Source organism: Clarias gariepinus, chromosome 25 (genome assembly GCF_024256425.1).
Source record: "Clarias gariepinus isolate MV-2021 ecotype Netherlands chromosome 25, CGAR_prim_01v2, whole genome shotgun sequence".
Lineage (NCBI taxonomy): Eukaryota > Metazoa > Chordata > Actinopteri > Siluriformes > Clariidae > Clarias > Clarias gariepinus.
Window position 1 is genome coordinate 14532606 of NC_071124.1, and position 16449 is coordinate 14549054.

The following is a 16449-nucleotide window of genomic DNA, read 5'->3' on the forward strand; positions in this document are numbered from 1 at the left end:
CCTGTGCATTGGCCGGGAATCGAACCAGGGCCTCCCGCTTGGCAGTCGAGAATTCTACCACTGAACCACCAATGCTTGCATGCCATCTTTGAACCCACAGGCCGATGCTGGGGGAGGCGGTTAGCATGGTCGACAGATAGAATTTAGCATCACAAACACTGCACAAACCTAACTTCTGCTAGGATTTTTGGCTCTGATGTTGAAGGTGAACTTGTTAGCGTGTTCAAGAAAAAGTTCACAAGCTTCAATAAAGACTGACAGCTTTTTGCTTAATTTTAGGCTAGATGATATATTTTGCAAGACCATGGAAAAGCAGGCCTTCCAGCAGTCCCTAGACCTAGCAGGTCTGCTTACTGTGTCTCTTTTGAAGCCAGTTTTATGTGGCACGTTTTGATGTTGTTTGATGGTTAGAGTGAAGTTGTTGGTGCATTCACGAAAAAATCCACAAGTTTTGATAAAGACTGACAGCTTTACCCCTAATATTAGAGAAGCAGGTCTTCTAGCAGTCCCTTGACCTAGAAGGTCTGCTATCTGTCTCGTTGTTAAAGCCAGTCAGCAGGTAGCAAGGGAGATTTTTTTCATTTTTGCAGGGGACTTTTATGTGGCTGTATAAATCTTTCAGCTAGTCAACCCTGCTTGAGCATCGTTTGATGGTTAGAGTGAAGTTGTTGGTGCATTCACGAAAAAATCCACAAGTTTTGATAAAGACTGACAGCTTTACCCCTAATATTAGAGAAGCAGGTCTTCTAGCAGTCCCAAGACCTAGAATGTCCGCTATCTGTCGCTATATTTAAGCCACTCAGCTCAGATTAGGAAGCAAGTGTCTTGCAGGGGAGTTTTATGTGGCTGTCTGGATCTCTCATGTGGCCAACCCTGCTTGAGCATGGTCTTAAACAAGAAGCCTGTGCATTGGCCGGGAATCGAACCCGGGCCTCCCGCGCGGCGGCCGGGGATTCTTTAGCTAAAAATCCCTAAACGGTTTCCCATTCATTTTCAATGGTAGTGCTAAATCACTACGGATGCGATATACTTTCGGCCGCCGGTGGCCGCTGCGGAGCCCGCCGGCGCCCGTTCCGCGCGCTGATTGGTCGAGCCGCCTTAGAAAAAACCCTAAACCGTTTCCCATTCATTTTCAATGGTAGTGCTAAACCACTACGGATGTAATATACTTTAGGCCGCCGGTGGCGCTGTGTGGCCCGCCGGCGTCGTTCCGCGCGCTGATTGGTCGAGCCGCCTTAGAAAAAACCCTAAACCGTTTCCCATTCATTTTCAATGGTAGTGCTAAACCACTACGGATGTAATATACTTTAGGCCGCCGGTGGCGCTGTGTGGCCCGCCGGCGTCGTTCCGCGCGCTGATTGGTCGAGCCGGGAACCTGAGTGAGACAGACGGACGGCGTGCGCTTGCGCGACACAGAGACCACGCTGATCGGTAAGTTTTTTCTTATATTATTATTAATTTTAACTTGAATAAGACACTAACAGATGAACAGACATTATCTTAGCTCTTGCTATACATTTCTCGCCGCCATCGCTGTAATCTTTTTGTTTTTGCAGAGTTTATCGTGTGCGTTAACCTTCATCATTCACTGACTGCTCGTGTTCACGTCTAAACACACTGAACACATCATTCATTCATTTAGGTAAAGGACATTTAGATGAAGTAGCAACGAGACAAAAACGCTAAATTTAATTAAAAAAAAAAAAACACGCTAAATTACATCTAACTCTAATGTGTTTATCCCATAAGAAATGTTATATAGTATATTTATCCACTTTGGGTGAACTTCATGGTACTTTTTTCAGTTCAGCAGGTACCTAATATGGTATTTTTGTTCATACAGTACCACAGTAGATATGTTTGTACACAATGCTGGTGTGGTAAAGCACAGGCAGTATCATATTAAATACCCACTGTAGTACCATGGTCTTCACAGAATTATCTTTTGGAGGGAACCATAACATAACCATAACTGTTTGTACTGTTTGTGTAACAGTAAGTTAAACTGTATTGTGAAAAATGTATAGTTTTTGTAAAAGCTCCTATGTATCCGAGGGATTTTCATGCCAGTGTCAGGCCTTTGCCAGCATTACGGATAATGTGTGTTTGTTTAATTTGTGTAAAAGGAAACCTAGACAGTTAGAATTAGATAGTACAGACAGTAAAAGTACCTGTACTTATATTTAATCTTTATAATCTTTGTCGTCCACTGAGCATTTATATAACATGTTATAAAAACTATGCTTGCTTGTGATGCTTAATTAAACAAAATATTTTTTTCTTTGTAACAGGTAAAATGCACAAACAAGTTTGAATCCATGTATTTTAAATTAAAAACTGATCAGTATGCCTATTATGAAATGTGCATGCCTATGTAGTCTTTATTTCATTATTATTTTTCCATGTTTCTTTCAGCTTCTGCTTCAGCTCCTGCTTCTGCTACTGCTTCTGCTACGCCGCAAACGACATCGACTGCCAGAGAAGGTACAGGCATCGGGACATGAAAGAGCTGTCTAACCAAAAGTCCTCCTGCGCTGGGACCACAAGTCGTTTTCCCAAACTAAATCTTCTATTAAATCTTTCCTTCTCATCCCAAACAGCCGACTTGTACACACGGGTTACACTGGAATGGCAGGAAAGTAGATTACTGAACTGCAAAGGTATTTTCTTTGTACAAGGATCTGTAGAATTATAGAGAAGGAAGGATCCGGGCATGGAGAAGGAGATGAAATGGAGAGAATTTCAGGACTATACATTCAATGAGATAAAAAGACAAAGATGGGAAAAGACAGAAATGATAATGTGAGAAAGGGGGAGACTTCTCAAGTGTGTATTTTTTTTCTTCTTCTTGTTCTTTATAGTTTTTGTTATTGTTGCCAAGAGTGTTTAAAATACAGTACTGTATAATAATTTCTGCATGCTTTATTAAGAAAAGTGAATAATGTATAGTGAGAAGTAAAATAAATTAATGAGTGTGGAGATTGTAACAATTAATTGCAATTTCAATTAAAAGTGTTTCAGCTGAATAAGTGAAGTCAGTCTTATTATTTAACAGCCACAAACCAAGTTTTGGATATAACCATGCCATTACATTATCAAGTTATGCTTCAGTACTAAATGCATTTTTGCAATTGAGATTTTTTTTTCTTAAGCTATGAAACACATTAGCACTCACCTCACTATAATTTAATGATAATCATAAGCAAAAAGTGTAAAAAATTTTTTTTTTTAATTTTCACCCAGAGCGGGATTCGAACCAGGGTCTGAATGATTTTATGCTATTATTTGAGCAATGCTGCACCACGTGTAAAGCCGTAAAAATGCTTCAATTTCATTGGCTGTCACTGAGTGCCAGCTATTCACGACTTGCCTCCGCGTGGCAGGCAAGAATTCTACCACTGAACCACCAATGCTTGCATGCCATCCTTGAACCCTCAGGCCGGTACTGGGGGAGGCGGTTAGCATGGTCGACAGATAGTATTTAGCATCAAAAACACTGCACAAACCTAACTTCTGCTAGGATTTTTGGTTCTGATGATGAAGGTGAACTTGTTAGCGTGTTCAAGAAAAAGTTCACAAGCTTTAATAAAGACTGACAGCTTCCTTCTTGCAGGGGACTTTTATGTGGCTGTATGAATCTTTCAGCTAGTCAACCCTGCTTGAGCATCGTTAGATGGTTAGAGTGAAGTTGTTGGTGCATTCACGAAAAAATCCACAAGTTTTGCTAAAGACTGACAGCTTTACCCCTAATATCAGAGAAGCAGGTCTTCTAGCAGTCCCAAGACATAGAATGTCCCCTATCTGTCTCTATATTTAAGCCACTCAGCTCAGATTAGGAAGCAAGTTTTATGTGGCTGTCTGGATCTCTCATGTGGCCAACCCTGCTTGAGCATGGTCTTAAACAAGAAGCCTGGGCATTGGCCGGAAATCGAACCCGGGCCTCCCGCGTGGCAGGCGAGAAGTCTACCACTGAACCACCAATGCTTGCATACCATCTTTGAACGCCCAGGCCGGTGCTGGGGGAGGCGGTTAGCATGGTCGACAGATAGTATTTAGCATCACAAACACTGCACAAACCTAACTTCTGCTAGGATTTTTGGCTCTGATGATGAAGGTGAACTTGTTAGCGTGTTCAAGAAAAAGTTCACAAGCTTTAATAAAGACTGACAGCTATTTGCTTAATTTTAGGCTAGATGATATATTTTGCAAGACCATGGAAAAGCAGGCCTTCCAGCAGTCCCTAGACCTAGCAGGTCTGCTTACTGTGTTTCTTTTGAAGCCAGTTTTATGTGGCACGTTTTGATGTTGTTTGATGGTTAGAGTGAAGTTGTTGGTGCATTCACGAAAAAATCCACAAGTTTTGCTAAAGACTGACAGCTTTACCCCTAATATTAGAGAAGCAGATCTTCTAGCAGTCCCTTGACCTAGAAGGTCTGCTATCTGTCTCGTTGTTGAAGCCAGTCAGCAGGTAGCAGGGGAGTTTTTTTTTCCTTCTTGCAGGGGACTTTTATGTGGCTGTATGAATCTTTCAGCTAGTCAACCCTGCTTGAGCATCGTTTGATGGTTAGAGTGAAGTTGTTGGTGCATTCACGAAAAAATCCACAAGTTTTGCTAAAGACTGACAGCTTTACCCCTAATATTAGAGAAGCAGGTCTTCTAGCAGTCCCAAGACATAGAATGTCCACTATCTGTCTTTATATTTAAGCCACTCAGCTCAGATTAGGAAGCAAGTGTCTTGCAGGGGAGTTTTATGTGGCTGTCTGGATCTCTCATGTGGCCAACCCTGATTGAGCATGGTCTGCTATCTGTCTCGTTGTTGAAGCCAGTCAGCAGGTAGCAGGGGAGTTTTTTTTTCCTTCTTGCAGGGGACTTTTATGTGGCTGTATGAATCTTTCAGCTAGTCAACCCTGCTTGAGCATCGTTTGATGGTTAGAGTGAAGTTGTTGGTGCATTCACGAAAAAATCCACAAGTTTTGCTAAAGATTGACAGCTTTACCCCTAATGTTAGATAAGCAGGTCTTCTAGCAGTCCCAAGACATAGAATGTCCACTATCTGTCGCTATATTTAAGCCACTCAGCTCAGATTAGGAAGCAAGTGTCTTGCAGGGGAGTTTTATGTGGCTGTCTGGATCTCTCATGTGGCCAACCCTGCTTGAGCATGGTCTTAAACAAGAAGCCTGTGCATTGGCCGGGAATCGAACCAGGGCCTCCCGCTTGGCAGTCGAGAATTCTACCACTGAACCACCAATGCTTGCATGCCATCTTTGAACCCACAGGCCGATGCTGGGGGAGGCGGTTAGCATGGTCGACAGATAGAATTTAGCATCACAAACACTGCACAAACCTAACTTCTGCTAGGATTTTTGGCTCTGATGTTGAAGGTGAACTTGTTAGCGTGTTCAAGAAAAAGTTCACAAGCTTCAATAAAGACTGACAGCTTTTTGCTTAATTTTAGGCTAGATGATATATTTTGCAAGACCATGGAAAAGCAGGCCTTCCAGCAGTCCCTAGACCTAGCAGGTCTGCTTACTGTGTCTCTTTTGAAGCCAGTTTTATGTGGCACGTTTTGATGTTGTTTGATGGTTAGAGTGAAGTTGTTGGTGCATTCACGAAAAAATCCACAAGTTTTGATAAAGACTGACAGCTTTACCCCTAATATTAGAGAAGCAGGTCTTCTAGCAGTCCCTTGACCTAGAAGGTCTGCTATCTGTCTCGTTGTTAAAGCCAGTCAGCAGGTAGCAAGGGAGATTTTTTTCATTTTTGCAGGGGACTTTTATGTGGCTGTATAAATCTTTCAGCTAGTCAACCCTGCTTGAGCATCGTTTGATGGTTAGAGTGAAGTTGTTGGTGCATTCACGAAAAAATCCACAAGTTTTGCTAAAGACTGACAGCTTTACCCCTAATATTAGAGAAGCAGGTCTTCTAGCAGTCCCAAGACCTAGAATGTCCGCTATCTGTCTCTATATTTAAGCCACTCAGCTCAGATTAGGAAGCAAGTGTCTTGCAGTTTTATGTGGCTGTCTGGATTTCTCATGTGGCCAACCCTGCTTGAGCATGGTCTGCTATCTGTCTCGTTGTTGAAGCCAGTGAGCAGGTAGCAGGGGAGTTTTTTTTTCCTTCTTGCAGGGGACTTTTATGTGGCTGTATGAATCTTTCAGCTAGTCAACCCTGCTTGAGCATCGTTTGATGGTTAGAGTGAAGTTGTTGGTGCATTCACGAAAAAATCCACAAGTATTGATAAAGACTGACAGTTTTACCCCTAATATTAGAGAAGCAGGTCTTCTAGCAGTCCCTTGACCTAGAAGGTCTGCTATCTGTCTCGTTGTTGAAGCCAGTCAGCAGGTAGCAGGGGAGTTTTTTTTTCCTTCTTGCAGGGGACTTTTATGTGGCTGTATGAATCTTTCAGCTAGTCAACCCTGCTTGAGCATCGTTTGATGGTTAGAGTGAAGTTGTTGGTGCATTCACGAAAAAATCCACAAGTTTTGCTAAAGACTGACAGCTTTACCCCTAATATTAGAGAAGCAGGTCTTCTAGCAGTCCCAAGACATAGAATGTCCACTATCTGTCTCTATATTTAAGCCACTCAGCTCAGATTAGGAAGCAAGTGTCTTGCAGGGGAGTTTTATGTGGCTGTCTGGATCTCTCATGTGGCCAACCCTGCTTGAGCATGGTCTTAAACAAGAAGCCTGTGCATTGGCCGGGAATCGAACCCGGGCCTCCCGCGTGGCAGGCGAGAATTTTACCACTGCTTGCATGCCATCGCATGCCTGCATGCCATCGCATGCCTGCATGCCATCGCATGCCTGCATGCCATCGCATGCCTGCATGCCATCGCATGCCTGCATGCCATCGCATGCCTGCATGCCATCGCATGCCTGCATGCCAGCGCATGCCTGCATGCCAGCGCATGCCTGCATGCCAGCGCATGCCTGCATGCCAGCGCATGCCTGCATGCCAGCACATGCTTGCATGCCATCGTTGAACCCACAGGCCGGTGCTGGGGGAGGCGGTTAGCATGGTCGACAGATAGTATTCAAACCTAACTTCTGCTAGGATTTTTGGCTCTGATGATGAAGGTGAACTTGTTAGCGTGTTCAAGAAAAAGTTCACAAGCTTTAATAAAGACTGACAGCTTCCTTCTTGCAGGGGACTTTTATGTGGCTGTATGAATCTTTCAGCTAGTCAACCCTGCTTGAGCATCGTTTGATGGTTAGAGTGAAGTTGTTGGTGCATTCACGAAAAAATCCACAAGTTTTGCTAAAGACTGACAGCTTTACCCCTAATATTAGAGAAGCAGGTCTTCTAGCAGTCCCAAGACATAGAATGTCCCCTATCTGTCTCTATATTTAAGCCACTCAGCTCAGATTAGGAAGCAAGTTTTATGTGGCTGTCTGGATCTCTCATGTGGCCAACCCTGCTTGAGCATGGTCTTAAACAAGAAGCCTGTGCATTGGCCGGGAACAAGTTTTGCTAAAGACTGACAGCTTTACCCCTAATATTAGAGAAGCAGGTCTTCTAGCAGTCCCAAGACCTAGAATGTCCGCTATCTGTCTCTATATTTAAGCCACTCAGCTCAGATTAGGAAGCAAGTGTCTTGCAATTTTATGTGGCTGTCTGGATCTCTCATGTGGCCAACCCTGCTTGAGCATGGTCTGCTATCTGTCTCGTTGTTGAAGCCAGTCAGCAGGTAGCAGGGGAGTTTTTTTTTCCTTCTTGCAGGGGACTTTTATGTGGCTGTATGAATCTTTCAGCTAGTCAACCCTGCTTGAGCATCGTTTGATGGTTAGAGTGAAGTTGTTGGTGCAGTCACGAAAAAATCCACAAGTTTTGCTAAAGACTGACAGCTTTACCCCTAATATTAGAGAAGCAGGTCTTCTAGCAGTCCCAAGACCTAGAATGTCCGCTATCTGTCTCTATATTTAAGCCACTCAGCTCAGATTAGGAAGCAAGTTTTATGTGGCTGTCTGGATCTCTCATGTGGCCAACCCTGCTTGAGCATGGTCTTAAACAAGGAACCTCTGCATTGGCCGGGAATCGAACCCGGGCCTCCCACGTGGCAGGCGATAATTCTACCACTGAACCACCAATGCTTGCATACCATATTTGAACCCCCAGGCTGGTGCTGGGGGAGGCGGTTAGCATGGTCGACAGATAGTATTTAGCATCACAAACACTGCACAAACCTAACTTCTGCTAGGATTTTTGGCTCTGATGATGAAGGTGAACTTGTTAGCGTGTTCAAGAAAAAGTTCACAAGTTTTAATAAAGACTGACAGCTTGTTGCTTAATTTTAGGCTAGATGATATATTTTGCAAGACCATGGAAAAGCAGGCCTTCCAGCAGTCCCTAGACCTAGCAGGTCTGCTTACTGTGTCTCTTTTGAAGCCAGTTTTATGTGGCACGTTTTGATGTTGTTTGATGGATAGAGTGAAGTTATTGGTGCATTCACGAAAAAATCCACAAGTTTTGATAAAGACTGACAGTTTTACCCCTAATATTAGAGAAGCAGGTCTTCTAGCAGTCCCTTGACCTAGAAGGTCTGCTATCTGTCTCGTTGTTGAAGCCAGTCAGCAGGTAGCAGGGGAGTTTTTTTTTCCTTCTTGCAGGGGACTTTTATGTGGCTGTATGAATCTTTCAGCTAGTCAACCCTGCTTGAGCATCGTTTGATGGTTAGAGTGAAGTTGTTGGTGCATTCACGAAAAAATCCACAAGTTTTGCTAAAGACTGACAGCTTTACCCCTAATATTAGAGAAGCAGGTCTTCTAGCAGTCCCAAGACATAGAATGTCCACTATCTGTCTTTATATTTAAGCCACTCAGCTCAGATTAGGAAGCAAGTGTCTTGCAGGGGAGTTTTATGTGGCTGTCTGGATCTCTCATGTGGCCAACCCTGCTTGAGCATGGTCTGCTATCTGTCTCGTTGTTGAAGCCAGTCAGCAGGTAGCAGGGGAGTTTTTTTTTCCTTCTTGCAGGGGACTTTTATGTGGCTGTATGAATCTTTCAGCTAGTCAACCCTGCTTGAGCATCGTTTGATGGTTAGAGTGAAGTTGTTGGTGCATTCACGAAAAAATCCACAAGTTTTGCTAAAGACTGACAGCTTTACCCCTAATATTAGAGAAGCAGGTCTTCTAGCAGTCCCAAGACATAGAATGTCCACTATCTGTCTTTATATTTAAGCCACTCAGCTCAGATTAGGAAGCAAGTGTCTTGCAGGGGAGTTTTATGTGGCTGTCTGGATCTCTCATGTGGCCAACCCTGCTTGAGCATGGTCTGCTATCTGTCTCGTTGTTGAAGCCAGTCAGCAGGTAGCAGGGGAGTTTTTTTTTCCTTCTTGCAGGGGACTTTTATGTGGCTGTATGAATCTTTCAGCTAGTCAACCCTGCTTGAGCATCGTTTGATGGTTAGAGTGAAGTTGTTGGTGCATTCACGAAAAAATCCACAAGTTTTGCTAAAGACTGACAGCTTTACCCCTAATATTAGAGAAGCAGGTCTTCTAGCAGTCCCAAGACATAGAATGTCCACTATCTGTCTCTATATTTAAGCCACTCAGCTCAGATTAGGAAGCAAGTGTCTTGCAGGGGAGTTTTATGTGGCTGTCTGGATCTCTCATTTGGCCAACCCTGCTTGAGCATGGTCTTAAACAAGAAGCCTGTGCATTGGCCGGGAATCGAACCCGGGCCTCCCACGTGGCAGGCGAGAATTCTACCACTGAACCACCAATGCTTGCATGCCATCTTTGAACCCTCAGGCCGGTGCTGGGGGAGGCGGTTAGCATGGTCGACAGATAGTATTTAGCATCAAAAACACTGCACAAACCTAACTTCTGCTAGGATTTTTGGCTCTGATGATGAAGGTGAACTTGTTAGCGTGTTCAAGAAAAAGTTCACAAGCTTTAATAAAGACTGACAGCTTCCTTCTTGCAGGGGACTTTTATGTGGCTGTATGAATCTTTCAGCTAGTCAGCCCTGCTTGAGCATCGTTTGATGGTTAGAGTGAAGTTGTTGGTGCATTCACGAAAAAATCCACAAGTTTTGCTAAAGACTGACAGCTTTACCCCTAATATCAGAGAAGCAGGTCTTCTAGCAGTCCCAAGACATAGAATGTCCCCTATCTGTCTCTATATTCAAGCCACTCAGCTCAGATTAGGAAGCAAGTTTTATGTGGCTGTCTGGATCTCTCATGTGGCCAACCCTGCTTGAGCATGGTCTTAAACAAGAAGCCTGTGCATTGGCCGGAAATCAAACCCGGGCCTCCCGCGTGGCAGGCGAGAATTCTACCACTGAACCACCAATGCTTGCATACCATCTTTGAACGCCCAGGCCGGTGCTGGGGGAGGCGGTTAGCATGGTCGACAGATAGTATTTAGCATCACAAACACTGCACAAACCTAACTTCTGCTAGGATTTTTGGCTCTGATGATGAAGGTGAACTTGTTAGCGTGTTCAAGAAAAAGTTCACAAGCTTTAATAAAGACTGACAGCTATTTGCTTAATTTTAGGCTAGATGATATATTTTGCAAGACCATGGAAAAGCAGGCCTTCCAGCAGTCCCTAGACCTAGCAGGTCTGCTTACTGTGTTTCTTTTGAAGCCAGTTTTATGTGGCACGTTTTGATGTTGTTTGATGGTTAGAGTGAAGTTGTTGGTGCATTCACGAAAAAATCCACAAGTTTTGCTAAAGACTGACAGCTTTACCCCTAATATTAGAGAAGCAGATCTTCTAGCAGTCCCTTGACCTAGAAGGTCTGCTATCTGTCTCGTTGTTGAAGCCAGTCAGCAGGTAGCAAGGGAGATTTTTTTCCTTCTTGCAGGGGACTTTTATGTGGCTGTATGAATCTTTCAGCTAGTCAACCCTGCTTGAGCATCGTTTGATGGTTAGAGTGAAGTTGTTGGTGCATTCACGAAAAAATCCACAAGTTTTGCTAAAGACTGACAGCTTTACCCCTAATATTAGAGAAGCAGGTCTTCTAGCAGTCCCAAGACATAGAATGTCCACTATCTGTCTCTATATTTAAGCCACTCAGCTCAGATTAGGAAGCAAGTGTCTTGCAGGGGAGTTTTATGTGGCTGTCTGGATCTCTCATGTGGCCAACCCTGCTTGAGCATGGTCTTAAACAAGAAGCCTGTGCATTGGCCGGGAATCGAACCCGGGCCTCCCGCGTGGCAGGCAAGAATTCTACCACTGAACCACCAATGCTTGCATGCCATCTTTGAACCCTCAGGCCGGTGCTGGGGGAGGCGGTTAGCATGGTCGACAGATAGTATTTAGCATCAAAAACACTGCACAAACCTAACTTCTGCTAGGATTTTTGGCTCTGATGATGAAGGTGAACTTGTTAGCGTGTTCAAGAAAAAGTTCACAAGCTTTAATAAAGACTGACAGCTTCCTTCTTGCAGGGGACTTTTATGTGGCTGTATGAATCTTTCAGCTAGTCAACCCTGCTTGAGCATCGTTTGATGGTTAGAGTGAAGTTGTTGGTGCATTCACGAAAAAATCCACAAGTTTTGCTAAAGACTGACAGCTTTACCCCTAATATCAGAGAAGCAGGTCTTCTAGCAGTCCCAAGACATAGAATGTCCCCTATCTGTCTCTATATTTAAGCCACTCAGCTCAGATTAGGAAGCAAGTTTTATGTGGCTGTCTGGATCTCTCATGTGGCCAACCCTGCTTGAGCATGGTCTTAAACAAGAAGCCTGTGCATTGGCCGGAAATCGAACCCGGGCCTCCCGCGTGGCAGGCGAGAATTCTACCACTGAACCACCAATGCTTGCATACCATCTTTGAACGCCCAGGCCGGTGCTGGGGGAGGCGGTTAGCATGGTCGACAGATAGTATTTAGCATCACAAACACTGCACAAACCTAACTTCTGCTAGGATTTTTGGCTCTGATGATGAAGGTGAACTTGTTAGCGTGTTCAAGAAAAAGTTCACAAGCTTTAATAAAGACTGACAGCTATTTGCTTAATTTTAGGCTAGATGATATATTTTGCAAGACCATGGAAAAGCAGGCCTTCCAGCAGTCCCTAGACCTAGCAGGTCTGCTTACTGTGTTTCTTTTGAAGCCAGTTTTATGTGGCACGTTTTGATGTTGTTTGATGGTTAGAGTGAAGTTGTTGGTGCATTCACGAAAAAATCCACAAGTTTTGCTAAAGACTGACAGCTTTACCCCTAATATTAGAGAAGCAGATCTTCTAGCAGTCCCTTGACCTAGAAGGTCTGCTATCTGTCTCGTTGTTGAAGCCAGTCAGCAGGTAGCAGGGGAGTTTTTTTTTCCTTCTTGCAGGGGACTTTTATGTGGCTGTATGAATCTTTCAGCTAGTCAACCCTGCTTGAGCATCGTTTGATGGTTAGAGTGAAGTTGTTGGTGCATTCACGAAAAAATCCACAAGTTTTGCTAAAGACTGACAGCTTTACCCCTAATATTAGAGAAGCAGGTCTTCTAGCAGTCCCAAGACATAGAATGTCCACTATCTGTCGCTATATTTAAGCCACTCAGCTCAGATTAGGAAGCAAGTGTCTTGCAGGGGAGTTTTATGTGGCTGTCTGGATCTCTCATGTGGCCAACCCTGCTTGAGCATGGTCTTAAACAAGAAGCCTGTGCATTGGCCGGGAATCGAACCCGGGCCTCCCGCGTGGCAGGCAAGAATTCTACCACTGAACCACCAATGCTTGCATGCCATCTTTGAACCCTCAGGCCGGTGCTGGGGGAGGCGGTTAGCATGGTCGACAGATAGTATTTAGCATCAAAAACACTGCACAAACCTAACTTCTGCTAGGATTTTTGGCTCTGATGATGAAGGTGAACTTGTTAGCGTGTTCAAGAAAAAGTTCACAAGCTTTAATAAAGACTGACAGCTTCCTTCTTGCAGGGGACTTTTATGTGGCTGTATGAATCTTTCAGCTAGTCAACCCTGCTTGAGCATCGTTTGATGGTTAGAGTGAAGTTGTTGGTGCATTCACGAAAAAATCCACAAGTTTTGCTAAAGACTGACAGCTTTACCCCTAATATCAGAGAAGCAGGTCTTCTAGCAGTCCCAAGACATAGAATGTCCCCTATCTGTCTCTATATTTAAGCCACTCAGCTCAGATTAGGAAGCAAGTTTTATGTGGCTGTCTGGATCTCTCATGTGGCCAACCCTGCTTGAGCATGGTCTTAAACAAGAAGCCTGTGCATTGGCCGGAAATCGAACCCGGGCCTCCCGCGTGGCAGGCGAGAATTCTACCACTGAACCACCAATGCTTGCATACCATCTTTGAACGCCCAGGCCGGTGCTGGGGGAGGCGGTTAGCATGGTCGACAGATAGTATTTAGCATCACAAACACTGCACAAACCTAACTTCTGCTAGGATTTTTGGCTCTGATGATGAAGGTGAACTTGTTAGCGTGTTCAAGAAAAAGTTCACAAGCTTTAATAAAGACTGACAGCTATTTGCTTAATTTTAGGCTAGATGATATATTTTGCAAGACCATGGAAAAGCAGGCCTTCCAGCAGTCCCTAGACCTAGCAGGTCTGCTTACTGTGTTTCTTTTGAAGCCAGTTTTATGTGGCACGTTTTGATGTTGTTTGATGGTTAGAGTGAAGTTGTTGGTGCATTCACGAAAAAATCCACAAGTTTTGCTAAAGACTGACAGCTTTACCCCTAATATTAGAGAAGCAGATCTTCTAGCAGTCCCTTGACCTAGAAGGTCTGCTATCTGTCTCGTTGTTGAAGCCAGTCAGCAGGTAGCAGGGGAGTTTTTTTTTCCTTCTTGCAGGGGACTTTTATGTGGCTGTATGAATCTTTCAGCTAGTCAACCCTGCTTGAGCATCGTTTGATGGTTAGAGTGAAGTTGTTGGTGCATTCACGAAAAAATCCACAAGTTTTGCTAAAGACTGACAGCTTTACCCCTAATATTAGAGAAGCAGGTCTTCTAGCAGTCCCAAGACATAGAATGTCCACTATCTGTCTTTATATTTAAGCCACTCGGCTCAGATTAGGAAGCAAGTGTCTTGCAGGGGAGTTTTATGTGGCTGTCTGGATCTCTCATGTGGCCAACCCTGATTGAGCATGGTCTGCTATCTGTCTCGTTGTTGAAGCCAGTCAGCAGGTAGCAGGGGAGTTTTTTTTTCCTTCTTGCAGGGGACTTTTATGTGGCTGTATGAATCTTTCAGCTAGTCAACCCTGCTTGAGCATCGTTTGATGGCTAGAGTGAAGTTGTTGGTGCATTCACGAAAAAATCCACAAGTTTTGCTAAAGATTGACAGCTTTACCCCTAATGTTAGATAAGCAGGTCTTCTAGCAGTCCCAAGACATAGAATGTCCACTATCTGTCTCTATATTTAAGCCACTCAGCTCAGATTAGGAAGCGAGTGTCTTGCAGGGGAGTTTTATGTGGCTGTCTGGATCTCTCATGTGGCCAACCCTGCTTGAGCATGGTCTTAAACAAGAAGCCTGTGCATTGGCCGGGAATCGAACCAGGGCCTCCCGCTTGGCAGTCGAGAATTCTACCACTGAACCACCAATGCTTGCATGCCATCTTTGAACCCACAGGCCGATGCTGGGGGAGGCGGTTAGCATGGTCGACAGATAGAATTTAGCATCACAAACACTGCACAAACCTAACTTCTGCTAGGATTTTTGGCTCTGATGTTGAAGGTGAACTTGTTAGCGTGTTCAAGAAAAAGTTCACAAGCTTCAATAAAGACTGACAGCTTTTTGCTTAATTTTAGGCTAGATGATATATTTTGCAAGACCATGGAAAAGCAGGCCTTCCAGCAGTCCCTAGACCTAGCAGGTCTGCTTACTGTGTCTCTTTTGAAGCCAGTTTTATGTGGCACTTTTTGATGTTGTTTGATGGTTAGAGTGAAGTTGTTGGTGCATTCACGAAAAAATCCACAAGTTTTGATAAAGACTGACAGCTTTACCCCTAATATTAGAGAAGCAGGTCTTCTAGCAGTCCCTTGACCTAGAAGGTCTGCTATCTGTCTCGTTGTTAAAGCCAGTCAGCAGGTAGCAAGGGAGATTTTTTTCATTTTTGCAGGGGACTTTTATGTGGCTGTATAAATCTTTCAGCTAGTCAACCCTGCTTGAGCATCGTTTGATGGTTAGAGTGAAGTTGTTGGTGCATTCACGAAAAAATCCACAAGTTTTGCTAAAGATTGACAGCTTTACCCCTAATATTAGAGAAGCAGGTCTTCTAGCAGTCCCAAGACCTAGAATGTCCGCTATCTGTCGCTATATTTAAGCCACTCAGCTCAGATTAGGAAGCAAGTGTCTTGCAGGGGAGTTTTATGTGGCTGTCTGGATCTCTCATGTGGCCAACCCTGCTTGAGCATGGTCTTAAACAAGAAGCCTGTGCATTGGCCGGGAATCGAACCCGGGCCTCCCGCGTGGCAGGCGAGAATTCTACCACTGAACCACCAATGCTTGCATGCCATCTTTGAACCCTCAGGCCGGTGCTGGGGGAGGCGGTTAGCATGGTCGACAGATAGTATTTAGCATCAAAAACACTGCACAAACCTAACTTCTGCTAGGATTTTTGGTTCTGATGATGAAGGTGAACTTGTTAGCGTGTTCAAGAAAAAGTTCACAAGCTTTAATAAAGACTGACAGCTTCCTTCTTGCAGGGGACTTTTATGTGGCTGTATGAATCTTTCAGCTAGTCAACCCTGCTTGAGCATCGTTTGATGGTTAGAGTGAAGTTGTTGGTGCATTCACGAAAAAATCCACAAGTTTTGCTAAAGACTGACAGCTTTACCCCTAATATCAGAGAAGCAGGTCTTCTAGCAGTCCCAAGACATAGAATGTCCCCTATCTGTCTCTATATTTAAGCCACTCAGCTCAGATTAGGAAGCAAGTTTTATGTGGCTGTCTGGATCTCTCATGTGGCCAACCCTGCTTGAGCATGGTCTTAAACAAGAAGCCTGTGCATTGGCCGGAAATCGAACCCGGGCCTCCCGCGTGGCAGGCAAGAATTCTACCACTGAACCACCAATGCTTGCATGCCATCTTTGAACCCTCAGGCCGGTGCTGGGGGAGGCGGTTAGCATGGTCGACAGATAGTATTTAGCATCAAAAACACTGCACAAACCTAACTTCTGCTAGGATTTTTGGTTCTGATGATGAAGGTGAACTTGTTAGCGTGTTCAAGAAAAAGTTCACAAGCTTTAATAAAGACTGACAGCTTCCTTCTTGCAGGGGACTTTTATGTGGCTGTATGAATCTTTCAGCTAGTCAACCCTGCTTGAGCATCGTTTGATGGTTAGAGTGAAGTTGTTGGTGCATTCACGAAAAAATCCACAAGTTTTGCTAAAGACTGACAGCTTTACCCCTAATATCAGAGAAGCAGGTCTTCTAGCAGTCCCAAGACATAGAATGTCCCCTATCTGTCTCTATATTTAAGCCACTCAGCTCAGATTAGGAAGCAAGTTTTATGTGGCTGTCTGGATCTCTCATGTGGCCAACCCTGC

The 16449-nt window shown here is 44.2% G+C and overlaps 4 non-coding genes across 4 annotated transcripts; all 4 read right to left on the reverse strand.

Annotated features, from left to right (window-relative positions):
- Positions 1 to 9651: 9651 nt before the first annotated feature.
- Positions 9652 to 9722, reverse strand: trnag-gcc (transfer RNA glycine (anticodon GCC)). The gene has a single exon. It is a non-coding gene; the product is annotated as a tRNA-Gly (tRNA).
- A 1401-nt stretch (positions 9723 to 11123) lies between these two features.
- trnag-gcc (transfer RNA glycine (anticodon GCC)) lies at positions 11124 to 11194 on the reverse strand. Its single transcript has one exon. It is a non-coding gene; the product is annotated as a tRNA-Gly (tRNA).
- A 1402-nt stretch (positions 11195 to 12596) lies between these two features.
- trnag-gcc (transfer RNA glycine (anticodon GCC)) lies at positions 12597 to 12667 on the reverse strand. The gene has a single exon. It is a non-coding gene; the product is annotated as a tRNA-Gly (tRNA).
- Positions 12668 to 15335: 2668 nt separating this feature from the next.
- trnag-gcc (transfer RNA glycine (anticodon GCC)) lies at positions 15336 to 15406 on the reverse strand. The gene has a single exon. It is a non-coding gene; the product is annotated as a tRNA-Gly (tRNA).
- Positions 15407 to 16449: the final 1043 nt, after the last annotated feature.